At 37.7% G+C, this 13,593-nt stretch overlaps 1 protein-coding gene across 1 annotated transcript in view; it reads right to left on the bottom strand.

Annotated features, from left to right (window-relative positions):
• The window catches only part of si:dkey-238f9.1 (chemokine-like protein TAFA-2), an 84,583-nt gene that overhangs the window by 10,756 nt on the left and 60,234 nt on the right, over positions 1–13,593 (bottom strand). The gene's annotated exons all lie outside the window — the stretch shown is intronic.

Genomic DNA, 13,593 nt, shown 5'->3' with positions numbered 1-13,593 from the left:
TTTGAACCCCAGTGCAGCCCCACCTGTTCACGTATCCTTGAGCAACATACTTAATCCACTGACCCTCCACCCTTACCAGAGGACGTGGAGAGAATTTCTCCATTGGGAACTACTAATGTAGTTAAATAACATCAAAAACACACAAACATCTAGAAAATGACTTGATTAACATCACTAAACTGCTTATTTACGTCAAAGTACATTACAATATCAGTTACAAGGACACTCAAACATCAATACTGGTCTCTATTTTATATTCATTACTTTTCTGCATTGACTCATTACCATTCTGAGTATGTTTGTGTATTTACACGTAACAATCAGGATTGGATGGGTGAAAAAATAAATAAAAAAGCATTTGAAAAGTTTTGACATTCCTTTCAGATAAGCCTTAATTATGCCTGTAAAGATTTTCAATTTAGAACTTGACTTGAAAATAGATTGCAGTGACCCTCCATCTTCCCATTAGCTAGCAATCCAAAAATCTCATCTACAACATTAAAAACATTTTGCTTCCAATCAATAAGGGGCTATTCACATTCACACAAAAGGCAAGACAACAATTGCCGATTGAGTGCTTTTCACCGAGCTGAAACTTACTGATGCAAAAACAGGTCAGGCTCCATGCCCTTGATGTGATTATCTTTAAGCCACCAGCACGCCCCCCGGTCAAAGTTAATTTTAAAAGTTGAAATAGCTTGGAAAGAATATTCAAACTTTGTTTAAGAGATAGATGCACATGGACAATAGGCATCACGAGAGGTGACACGAGCAAAGACAATCATTGTAAATCACCTGATTAGGATAACAAGTAACATGTGTTTGCTGTCAGTGACAAGAAAGTGCTCACTAATTTTAACTGAGCAGAATTACAAATAACAATACAGTAAGATAATATTTCTCTATTACTCCTACAATATCTTCTCAACCTTGTCTGCTAGCCTTGCACAATGATGCGCTTCAATGGGTGTATCTTTGCCGTATGTAAGCCTACTCTGTTGTGGTGTGAAATGGAGGAAAGAAAGCTACCGTGCAAGCTGTAGCTAGGTCTGGCCTGAGTCTCTCGACTCATTAAGGTGCAGGAAGCGACTGGTTGGGCTGCCCGTGTGGAGAGAACTCCTGATTAAAACTGGAGCTGCTGGCAAAGGTCGCTGACTCTGAGGCTGGACCCAAAACCACCATGCAGTGTGAACAGGATGAGAGGTCAGAGAGCAGGGCGCGGTGGTCAGCCCAAGCTGGTAACGATCCATATGAGAAGAAACAACCATGAACTGTCCGACTACTTTTCTAACTATATACTGAGTGTGAGGTCTTTGAGGTAATGGAACAGAGAAAGTATATTAAAAACTAGGCAGTAAGAATTTAACTGAAACTAAACTGAACTAATATACGAAGATAAAAAATATTACTTTACAATCATCATTGTCATCATCATTTCGTTAGGAATATATTAAAAAAATGTGTATAATTTGATTTCATAAGACTATAAAAGAGTATACTTGTTTCTTCTCTGTCTTTAAAATGTAATTAAGTTACCTCTATTTGACTTGTTTAGTATTTTATTGTACAGGTTCAGTGTTTGTGTGAAGCATTGAGGGAGATATAAATATTTATATTTATGCTTTCTTTCTTATTATTCATTTTTGGTCTAATTTAGAACTTAGCTCAACTCGTGCTTAATGATTATGACTACTAAAGGGTCCTTTGTTTGGGAAAAAGTTATATTAACAAGGTATAATAATAATATAATAATATAATATATATTGTTTTTAATGTAGGAACATATACAAACATCTAAAGCTCGCTATGGTAGAAGTTTTGTCCCTTCTGCTATAGCATTACTCAACAAAACTCCCCGGTAGCCGTGTAAATACCAGAATGTATGTAAAACTGTGTTTAGATATCTATCTTGTGTTAATGTTGTGTGTATATGTATGAGATTATGTACAGACTGTGGCAACACATTTTCTGGAACGGACAGTAAAGAATCTTTCTTATAAATAATTGAATATTTATTTACTATTAGAGATGTGTGTATTACCACTATTTTTTTTCTTCTCATGCTTATTTCTGGCAAAACGTATGAATACAAACACGTGAGAGCTGAAGCTCTGGGCAAGTGAGGGGTCAATGTTTTTCTCAAGGACACTTTGACAATGAAGGAAGGACCATTGAACCTCTGATTCTCTGGTTGTAAACTGGTCTGTCTAACCACCAGGGTCACCCTGTTCACAGTACAAACCTTGCTCTCTATAAGGCATCAATGGGAGCAACTGAGTATGAAAGACATGAAGTGTAACACATACATGTAGGAGAGAGGCTGCCTGTTTTCTCCGTCTGCTGTGTGTGTATCCAGGCAGCTGTGAAAATGGCCCACAACACCTGTGATCAATACATTTCTATTAAAGCACTTAGGACTGTCATCAGTTAGAATCACCAGGCATGAGGGGGGGGGATGAGAGACAAAGAAAGGTGAAAGGACAGAGAGCACTAATGAGAACTGGCAGAAGGCCCAACCCTTCAGCCAATCAATATCACTCTGAAGCAAAGCGCTCTTCTCTGCAATCGTATTCATCGATCTCTGATTGATAAATGCCAATATGCAACCAGATCCAGAGCTGAAGGGGAAAAAAAGAGGGAAGCTCACCTTGTTCTACCCTTTTGTTTAATAATCTACTGTACACCCAGACGTCAGACACTTTATTAGGTTAAATTTATTAGTACAGCAAATGTTTTAGAGGTTGTCTCCTAGCACTGAATGACTGGGAATGATGGGATAACAACTGGGTGACAAAACATGAAACCTGTATTTATATATTGTAAAAGCAGGGTCCCAATTAGTCGCAGGTCCACTTTACTAGCCTTGTGTGACAAATAAACACAAGTCTCAATTAGACGCCTGGTCTGGATTTTATAGAAATTCTTTGGATGTATATAACCTCTTAATGCCTGCTTGAGTGAGTTCTAAGGTGCTTAGATCATCTACACCAATATAAATGTTTAACTTTTTCTCAATATGTACATGCTGCACATCATTAGATCAGTTAGATTCTCCATAATTCATAATTTAGTTAATTTTATAGAAACCATGAACACCAAAGTATCAAACGATCAGATGAATTATTCGAAAATATGTTATTCGATTCATACTGGTTTATATCATTGACAGTATGGATTATACAATGAATCTGACAGTAATTCCCATCTTTGCTGAGCAAGAGATTTGTACAAAAGAAATAAAAGCCTGTCCCAAATATAGGCAGGTTGAGTTTACTGATTGAAGCAAATAAAAGCCAGAGCTATTAACTTAAGTTTTACTGTATTGTTGCATTTACGTTTACTATAATAATTAAAGAATATATAATTTGTTTAATTGTTTATTTGGTGCACAAATATTACATTCTTTATTTGTGGCCATTAGTGATAGCACCATTCACACTGCACAATTTATGTTCAGCACCAATGTTCTGTGCTAATGCCATGTTTACATCATATTGTTAAGTCAAGAAAAACATTTGTCAAGTGTCCTCGTTCTAATTCCAAGTCGGAGATATTGTGCATTTCTCACAGTGACAATAACTCCCACTTGGTGACAAGAATTACAGACATGCCAACCAACTGTTGGCAAAATTAATGATATTAAATAAAATTCAATATTATCACCAGAACAATTGAATAAGCTTGTTTGTATGATTATTAAAAGATATACCACAGCAAAAGTATCTTATTAAGCCTATTTGTGACTTCCTATTATGCAAGAAGCACTGTGCCTTTAATGTAGAGAGGCAGAGAGTAAAGGTTGCCATGTAGAAAGAAAACTTTGGTACTGAATGTTATATATATATATATATATATATACCTGATATAGGATTCAAGGGGTCGCCAAAGTTATCTTGATAAATTCACAATGTTTTGAGATTTTTTCTTTTTCAAGAAACTTGAAGAAATCAATTTGACCAAACATGACAACAATGAACAAATAAATATATTCAAACAAATTAGCTTTGTTTTAAAAATCTTATATTGTCAAAATATTAAAGATGTTAAACAGAAAAACTGTTCTCTTTTTCATGCAAAGATGAAACAACTGGAATATTAAAAACAAAAAGTTAAAATAAACATTCATTGGTGATTAAATGAAACTGGCAGAAACATTTTCTTGCTTCTGACAAGCAGTCAGTTTTCCCATTTATAAACTACTGTGTGTCAAAAACTATGAACAGCACAGCACTGTGTGTTAGTTTGTGGTGAACATCTAAAAGTATAAACTATAAACCTGTCATTACTTATTATTAAAAGGGTAAGGGCATTAATAAACACTTGCATGCAGTGTGTGAACCCTCTGACACGAAAAAGAAGACAGATGCACTGTACTTTCCATTTGTTTATTCTACCTGTCACATTTCCTGCTGCACTTTGACTTCATGCAAGAATTACCATGATGACAAAAGGCATGCAGGAGAAAGAAAACTATTTCTCTTGACTTGCATTCTTACATTTGGTAGGCATTTTGTTCTCAAAATATGTTTTTTTTTGTTCCAAAACATAAATATACCAGGAAATCAAGTAACATAAGACACATCTGTTTAATTCAACAGCTGCAAGTCACATTAATGAAAGATTTGAGTGGAATGCATTTTTGACACTGGTTATATATAGATGAATTAAAAAAGTGAGATTTTAAAAGTATACCACTGACTATACCTCCATGGTCAATCTGATGTATTTTTAATGTATGAACAGCTGACCTTTGCAAAATTCACTTATATAGGCCACGTATACATTAAAAGTAGGATATAATCTGTCTTATAACTTAAAATAAATCCGGTCCCAGCTCAGAAAGCCCTTGAGAAATTCCACTGGAGACCGAACCTTATGGGGCGGCACTGCACATTCATTTCTGTACTGAAACTTGTTGCCAGTTACTGGGTAAAGTGCTCACCCGTTGTCCTTATCAAAGAACTAATCATACAGGTTAGAATGAAACTATGGGTTGCTTTCAGCTTTTACAGCAATCAAACAATTGATCTCTAACATGGAGGTAGGGAGGCATCAAGAAAAACACCCTGTTCCCACTGTCAGCATGACTAGCTGTATCAACCTCACCTGGCCAGTCAAGCACGAGATACAGTAATAGAAGCACAACAGGGGATACATGAAAAACAGAGGCACAGCATTCATTCTAATGCTGACAAAGAGACTCCACTGACGGCAACACGCCAGAATCAGAAATACTTCATGTGCCAAGTATAATGCACAGGATATTTCGGTTGTCACTGTGACACTGAGGAGGTATTCTGTTGCGAAAAAAAATTCCAACCAACCGTCTATTACAAGTCTATTATTAAGACCTAAAAAGAGTCTGTGATTGGGGTGAAATTACAGTATGTATGAATTCCTGAAATAGAGTAATTTTCTTTGTGGTGAGCATCCTTCCAAAATTGTTAATTTCTTGAACAACAAGAAATATCATCTAAGACCACTGGCAGACTCCTTCTTGTTTTTAAACATGTCTGAAGGCTAAATAAAAGAAAAAGGCAGAACACCATAATACACTGCAAGACTGCAAACTGAAAGCACAAGACAGACCAACCTTAAAAAAGCATCTACTTAATAAAAGTTTATTACAAAGAACTCCTTAAATTTGACATCTGTAACTTGGTGCTAATTCACTGACATCAGAGCAACTAAAACACTGATAAGGGCGAAATGAGTTTATTTTTTAATGACTGTTATCCGAACCACAGAGGACTCAATATGCAGTGAATCACAGACAGTATTATTGTTATCAGCTGTGTATACTACAGCCCATCTTCACACCTAGTGAGCTGAGATTGTAAGGAAGAAAAAAACATAATTAGTGAAGTACATCACAGTTTAAACATTTAAGTAATTAAACCAATTACACAGCAATTTACAGCAAGTCACTTATAAAACACTCACTAATCAAGAACCTTGTAGTCTATAGTGCAGAGATCAAGCAAGTACACTTGACAGACCTTGGGAACCAATCATGGGAGGCTGAACGGAGTGCCCAAAAATGTTCAGTTGAATTAACGTCAAATCAAATGCTATTTCTTGACTGCCTTGTTGACATGAACAGATGTATCGGCTTGACAGGAAACAAACTTCTTTATCCACTGAGGCATGAATCAACAGGTCCGGCTTCAGTAGGCTTTCACAGAAGGACACAGAGCAAAATATACAGTGTGTATTTCCTTTCTCAATTCGGACTCATGCAGCGTGCTGCCAACCGGCCTTTTTCAGTCAGCAAATGCAGAGGCAGATCAAAACACTGAAAACAGAGTCACGTCCTGGCCACAGACCCAGACCGCAGAAACAGCGGCAGCCATAAAAACAGAGGTTGTAGGCCATACAATGGAGACACCCCATGAATTAGTAATGATTCAAATCATACTGTTTGCTCCAGATACCAATAACCCATTTTCAAAAGCCTCCACATGCTGAACACAACTAACTGCAGCATATTCTCCAGGTAAAACAGATCCTGTGATGCTAAAGGACCACAGCTGCCAGATTCACACAGCCAAAACAATCATTTAAAGAAAAATGTGAGTGGGTATTAAAAATAGTTCCAAGTAAAACAATACCAATGGCCACATTAAAAAACCAGTGGCAGCAAACCAGAGACATACTGAGATATTGGTTTTTGGAAAATGTATTCCTCTTGCCTGGTGAGAAACACCAAGAGAAAGACTAATGTTTAATAGGATTACCATATTCAGAAAAGAGCGACTCATTTCTACCCAGCTGTAAACCTGCTGAGCTGAGAATCAGGTTGAAGACCCAAGAAACAGAGAGAGATTGAAGAAGGAGTTCAGTTTGAAAGGAAATTGCAGTATTTGTCAATACGTTCTTTTCATATTTTTGTCCATTATGAATATTGACATTTTACTAGATTGTAGAGATATGGTAGAAAGAACACAAGTCTCCAACAGCTTTACAAAAAAAATCGAATTATCACCTTATCCTTGTTTTAGCATCTGTCAGGGTATTATTTTGGTCTTTGTTACCCACAAGTTTACAGTTTTGATTCAGTCTCATTAGCATCGTTTCCAGGCACCTGTTTTCAGAGAAAAAGCTCTAATATACCATCTCTACGCTATCTGACCAACATCAAATGGCAGAAAGACAAAGTTAGCCACTGGCTGGTAAACATAGTGGATTATTTAGTTGCTAAAGAGCTAGATATTTACATCAGGAGTATGGTGGAGATCAAAACGGAGCCAGGTGAACATGAAAATAAATGCTAATGCTACTTTGCGTCTGCTGGATGTGTAAATAGGCAACTGTTTGCAAACAGCAAAAGATGAGAGTGTTTGGTTTGTCCCTTCTGGGCTGCTGTAGAAACATGGCGGTTCAACATGGCAGACTCTATGGAAGGTGATCTGTGTCTGTAGATAAAAACAGCTCATTCTAAGGTAACACTAATGATAACATCACTGTGAATATTATATTCTATTAGAGCCTCCTAAATGTTACACACTGGACCTTTAAATTTAACAGAAATCGTCTTAAATATCTGTAGCTAACGGAGCAAAGTGCATAGCATAGCAGATTGAATAAGGATCCACTTGCCAGCCGATCAGACTAACTACCTGCCCTCATTAGTGGAATATGCAATACAATTCACTGCAAGGAATCTTGAGGGGAGTGATTGAGAAGACTTGAGACTGGCCTAAAAAACAACAGCATTGGTCATTTGGTCAAATACTTAAAATTACCTATTTTTATATTTACCTGATGAGGACTTCTTGTAGCTGTGCGAATTATGACCAACAGGCCTATCCGTCACAACCTAAGAGGGAAGTAGTATAATGTTGTTATCGCACCATAAAACCCCTTATGGCGTGTTAACTCAGTGTTTTGCGCTTACATGTCGAGTCAAAAAAGACACAAATAGACATCACATTCGCCCTATTCATGAAACTTTAAGTGAAAAATTTGTGCATATCGTGGGGCTTGTGCATTGTTGTTTGGGGAGCAGCGAAGACACAGAGCTGCTTGAGCCCTTGGAGCTCTGCAGAAGAGAACTGGGGACAGAGCCAGAGCTTCTGGAGGAATAAACACCCCATAGTCACACCTGCTCTGATCTGGAGTCATTCACTGGCAAGATGAGGACTCTTTTTTTGCTTTTGGGATTTAAAAGTGAAATTATCTTCACTGTTTGCTTTGTGTTTGGTGTAAAAACAACATTAGGGAAAAAAGCTTTGGTGGATGGTTGACTGGGTTGTCTGACTTTGGCACATGAAACTTGCCATCTCCTTCATTAACATTGGTTTCTTTTAGTCATGATCACTTTCTTTCTTTAACCACAACCGAGTAGTTTTGGTTGTCTAAACCTAACCAAACCTTAACTACAGAAGTGACAGATGAGAACATTGTCATGAGTCATTTTTGTAGTGACAATCTGTAACAGCATTCACAACCACTATTGTCCCACTGGATCAGAAAACACTTATAGGGCTAATTTTGGAACTCAATGTGCTTTAGTTTGGAGGACTTGTTGGATGATTAGTTTTCTGGAAAGCTGTAGGAGAAAGTATTTGTTATATTCAAGTGTTTATTATCCCTGTGAGCAACCAACCCACAAGGCAAGCTAACCATAACTGCACATGAAGCTTTTGAGATCATGCCACTCTCTGTTACTCAATAAAGCGTACGTTTTGCTTGCTCATCAGTCTTTATTCTCATTGGTCAGTTTCCTGATATCAGTAGTTATTTTTTAATCTTTTACTCACTGAGGACAATCTTTAGAGAGAAAGAAAATAGAAACAGATGAGTAGGCTCTCACATTCCCCGAGTGTATACTTTAGTGGTTTAGATGAAGTCCATGTCAGTACCATTCATCTGGCTGCCAAGATGTTAGAGCCCACCACTGACTGATCAATTGGAGTCCCTCAAGGAATCATACAGCTTTATAAGTGAAAGGCTACTGAAGTTATTAAACCCAGGGACAGCAGCAGCAGCAGCAGCAGCAGAGAGGCAGAAAAGGACTTATACACAGACTCAAAGCCTTCTGCAAAGAAAGTGTTGTCTTGACACGGTTACTCATTCTCTAGGCAGTCACTGAAAATGTAATAAGGGATGTTAAGACACACCATCAGAGAACCATTATAGTCTTTTTCTTATTTCATCACATATGATTTTCTTTTAGCGTACAACACTGTATGTGCATTTTTCATCATCTCATCTTAACATTGCATGAAGTACACACACAGTACATTATAGGGCATTTTTCTACAGTTGTCTCATGATCTACAGCAAGAACTTGAATGAAAACAGTCTGGCACGCGTTCCATGATACTCAGATCTGGATTCTTTAAATATTAGAGGGTACTCCACAAGAAGAAAAAGCTGCACCTAATAATATATATCGTTAATTCCCATTTTCTTACCACCATCTTGTTGTAATGTAACTACAGAGAAGTTAACTATTGCTCAAAATATTTATTTTTGAAAGGAAAAGCAATTAGAAATCACCCCTAGTGTCATTCTTGTTCGGCTTTTCTTGCAGAAACTGCAAACCATCGTTGTACTGTCTTATCTTGACTCTTCTACCGTTTTCCAATCTGTGCAATCATATAAAAACTATCTGGCTATGGCTTTTTATTTTGTCATTTGCAGTCAGACTACATTTATTGAGTTGCATTCTTGGCTATTAGGAATTTAATTTAAGCCAACAGGTGCAGTAGAATATCCAGTCAAATTGATTTAAAATTCTCCTTACCATTTACTGTGTGAGTATAAAAAGAGAATGTATTTAGTGTTTTTGTTACAGTCCCAGTGTATTTTTCTCAATAGTTATATTTAGATATTTTTGATTAGAAGCATATGACTTTGACACAGGAGACTGGAGTTTGAGTCTTGCATCCCTTTAAAGCGGTACCGCTATGAAGCAATGTTTTGATGAGCGGGTTCCTGTTTTGTTTGTATCTCATTTGTATGTCTTCTCATGGGCACAGAGACATACACAAGAACACGAGCAAAGCATAACACATTCCTGATGATGCCCTAAAAGTTAGGGAAAGAAATGTTTTTGGTTAAATATTGAAAAATTCAGTTGGTTCAATCTTGTGGTTCAAGGTTCAATATTTAACCAAGATCAAAATCCTTCCTTACCTTAAGCGCAAAACATAAGTGTAAAAGTATTTTGGGTGAAATATTTTAGGGAACACAACCAAAATACATTGGCAGTGTAGAATTTGCAGATATGTTCAGTAAAGCGTTTCGTGTTATCGGAAAACGAAATTAAATTTCCTACAACACAAATTTCATATTGCAAAGTCGCTTATGTCCACAAGGGCTGCCAAACTCGACAATAGTCTAAAACTCCTGGTAGAGGCTGAAGAATCCAGACGTTCTGATATACATGAATAAGGCGTCTTCCTTAAGTAAGTTGTTTTCATTTAATTAATTTTGGATTAATGGTACTTGACTTTTCTGTGTAATATAATTTAGATTCATGGTTTCCAATAACCTACATAACATGATAGTGTAGCATGCCTGAAAATGGATTTTCTAGAAGCAACAGCTCTTGAGGCCCAGCTTCACAACGACTTGTGGGACGTGTTGGTCTTGGCAGAGGCAGACAAAAGAGAAGCCGGAGATCCTCTACTCCTGTCTCTGGTCTCTCATCTGACATGCATACATGCTGGTTATCTGTCAAGCAGATGTCATGTCTGCTCTAAACGGCTGCCATCTCTGGTCTCCAACTGGATTCCCATGTTTTTCATCTTGAGCAGATTCCACTGATGCCTTTCAGAGCTGAGTGACAGGCACAGTGTCATGAAACATGGAGGGTTGTTCAGCTGAAAGGGTCCCCAGTTAAACTGTACACTTCTGTAACAATGACAGAGCCACAATGATCTGAACCGCAGACGGATTCGTCTTCATTAGGCGGAGGAGACGACAGACTGCGTTAAAAGTGGAGCAACAAGCACAGTCTGAAAATAAGAAGAATGGTTTGATTCAAATTACTCATAGCTGAGCATCAGACATTATTCTCCTCTAAATCAGACTGTCATGTAATTACATTAACAATGCTGCTAACTGAGAGGTATATTTAACCAGTGGCTCTAAATCAAACCTCGCCCTGAAAAACAATATTATCTCGTTAGTGGTGAGGCAACCACCGGCACTGATCCCCTATTGAATTGCAGGCCGCCTGAGGACACTATTAAAGGAGCATCTGACCTGTCCACCCCCTGACAGCTCAATATAAATGTTCCTTTTTTTAATAGACCATCTTTCTGAAAAATATGTCGACAAACCTTTTAAAAAAGCCATTTCAGTAGAACTCCAATGGTTCCACCCATTACATTTTATGCTCCAGTCCATTCACATAAACTTGATGCTCAGCCTCAGTTGCTGTTTTTATGGTCCGACGTGGACACTCGGCACTGCACTTCATTCCTGGGGAGATGTGAGCCAGAAGGCAAAAAAGTCATGGAGCGCAGCCGGAAGATGGAGGCAAGCAATTGATAGACTGCATTTTAGAAGCTTATATTTCACTTTATTCAGTCAGTATCCAGTCCTTAGTGAATAACCACCAGGCCATGGCGTAGCATTACTTTAAAATAAAAAAGGAAACTACCCAAGGCTGAATGGCTGACGGGTTTCTTTCTGACTTCCTTCTTAACATCGCCTGACTACAGATGAGCAATCATAAATGTCTGTTAGGATTTATATTATCAAACTGCATAGAAAAGAGCTTTCAGGGGACGGTTGTTAAGGCAAATGTGTTATATTTACGATTGGGGGCTGCAAATCTGCAATAGTCAGTATAGAGAATTAGCGTTCAGAGAGGACATTAAACTTTCCCGACATGTTCTCAGACATCTTGAAATAATACTATATGCCAATTTAGAGACAGATGTCGAGCTGTTGGAAAGCCTTCACCGGTCTTAATGATGGCAGAGCTACAACAACCAGCCCTCGGAGGGAAAAAGAAAAGTCATAAGATGAATTTCAATTGATCATGACGAACACATTACATGTCTCAAAGCAAGCTGTTAGAACATTGTTCTTTTGCTCAGAATTGATATATCTAAATCAGGGGTTTGCGATTGTGTGAAGGAATTTAAAAAATGTATTAAGTGTATGTTTTGGCAAAATGGAAGTTACAGTATCGATATGTATGATTCCAGCGAGAAACATTCCTTCCTCACATAGAAATTATTTTTTATAGGTGGAGTACAAAGAACTAAAAAAGCGAGTTTTAACATGGTGCAACAACAATCACTTGAAGCTCAATATTAGCAAAACCAATGACCTTATGGTGGACTACAATGCTTCAGATATGGATGTTGCTGAAAGGAAGCTAGAATGTCCCCTTCTGTTCCTGAGTTACAGCCAGAAAAGTGTTTATGATGATGTGACAGTGAAGTTGATCTTTGCCCTTATTAGATATCTGTGTGAAATCTTGTCATAATTATCACATGAATTCTCAAGTTATAGCCGGAAACGTGTTTTGTGAGGTGCCAATGACCTTTGAGTTTTGACCACCAAATCAGTTCTTCCTTGAGTCCAAGTGGATGTTTGTACAAAAATATGAAAAAATTCCCTCAAGGTGTTCCTGAGATGTCGCATTCAGACGGACAACCTGAAAACATAATGCCTCGGGCCACGGCTGTCGCCTGCGCGGAGGCACAAAAATGTGATGATTGTCAGCCAAGTTCTGGAGTTGAAAGGAGGAATATTTTCTTTCTTTGAATTCTGAGTGAGTTTAATCACGATGGTCATTAGCAATAATGATATCCTGTAAATCACACTGAATGTATACTAATATGTGTGTCATGATTGTGTGTTCAATTCTGACTGACTTATGACTCCAAAAAGAAGGAACGCTATTTTTGACTCTATTGGATTCTAAGTATGTGTGTCACAGCCTCTGCTCCCGCTGCTGACCAGGTTGTTGGGTGGGCTAAACTATAATAACTTCCTGTTATTTTAAGAACACTGGCATACACATGTCCTTTTCACCTCAGTGTTTTTGCCTTACATCTTACATTTAACTTATTTTTTTTTCTTCTGTGTGCTATATAAATTAATTCACACGACTACCAATCAGGCACTTAGAGTTAAGCTGATTTGGATACTGGTATTCACACTGAAGGCTTTTCATGTTCAAAGGACTGATTCATAATTAATCAACCACCATTTCACCTTTTGTAACTTCTAACTAGGAGCAAAAAGACATACATTTCTTGTGTCTTTCTAACTTGTATTTATTCATCTCCCTCAACTCACGATAAACTTGCTATAAACTCAGCAGGTGGCCATTGCTCTTTGAAGTCTGTAATCCCTGTGCACCACAGGAACCATCCAGACATCAGCTTGTAAATATCAAATATGTTTTATAAGATAGGGGCAGTCAGTCTGTGAGTCAATCACTGTGGTTAAAACTGAATCTGGACTGTAAACCTCTCAAATGATCAGACAATCTGCTCAGATCATTAGTTCAGACCCTTTTCGTCTGTGTCACCTATGAAAATGCTGAATGTTAAACTTTGATGCACCGGTTTAAGAAGCCCTATTGTGGTGAACTTGACGGTGTAGATGAAAACAGCT

This window comes from Morone saxatilis, unplaced genomic scaffold (genome assembly GCF_004916995.1).
Source record: "Morone saxatilis isolate NCDOM2014 unplaced genomic scaffold, NCSU_SB_2.0 Contig18, whole genome shotgun sequence".
In the NCBI taxonomy this organism is placed as follows: Eukaryota; Metazoa; Chordata; class Actinopteri; family Moronidae; genus Morone; species Morone saxatilis.
Note: the sequence above shows the minus strand (reverse complement) of the source record. Positions and strands in the feature narration are given on the sequence as shown.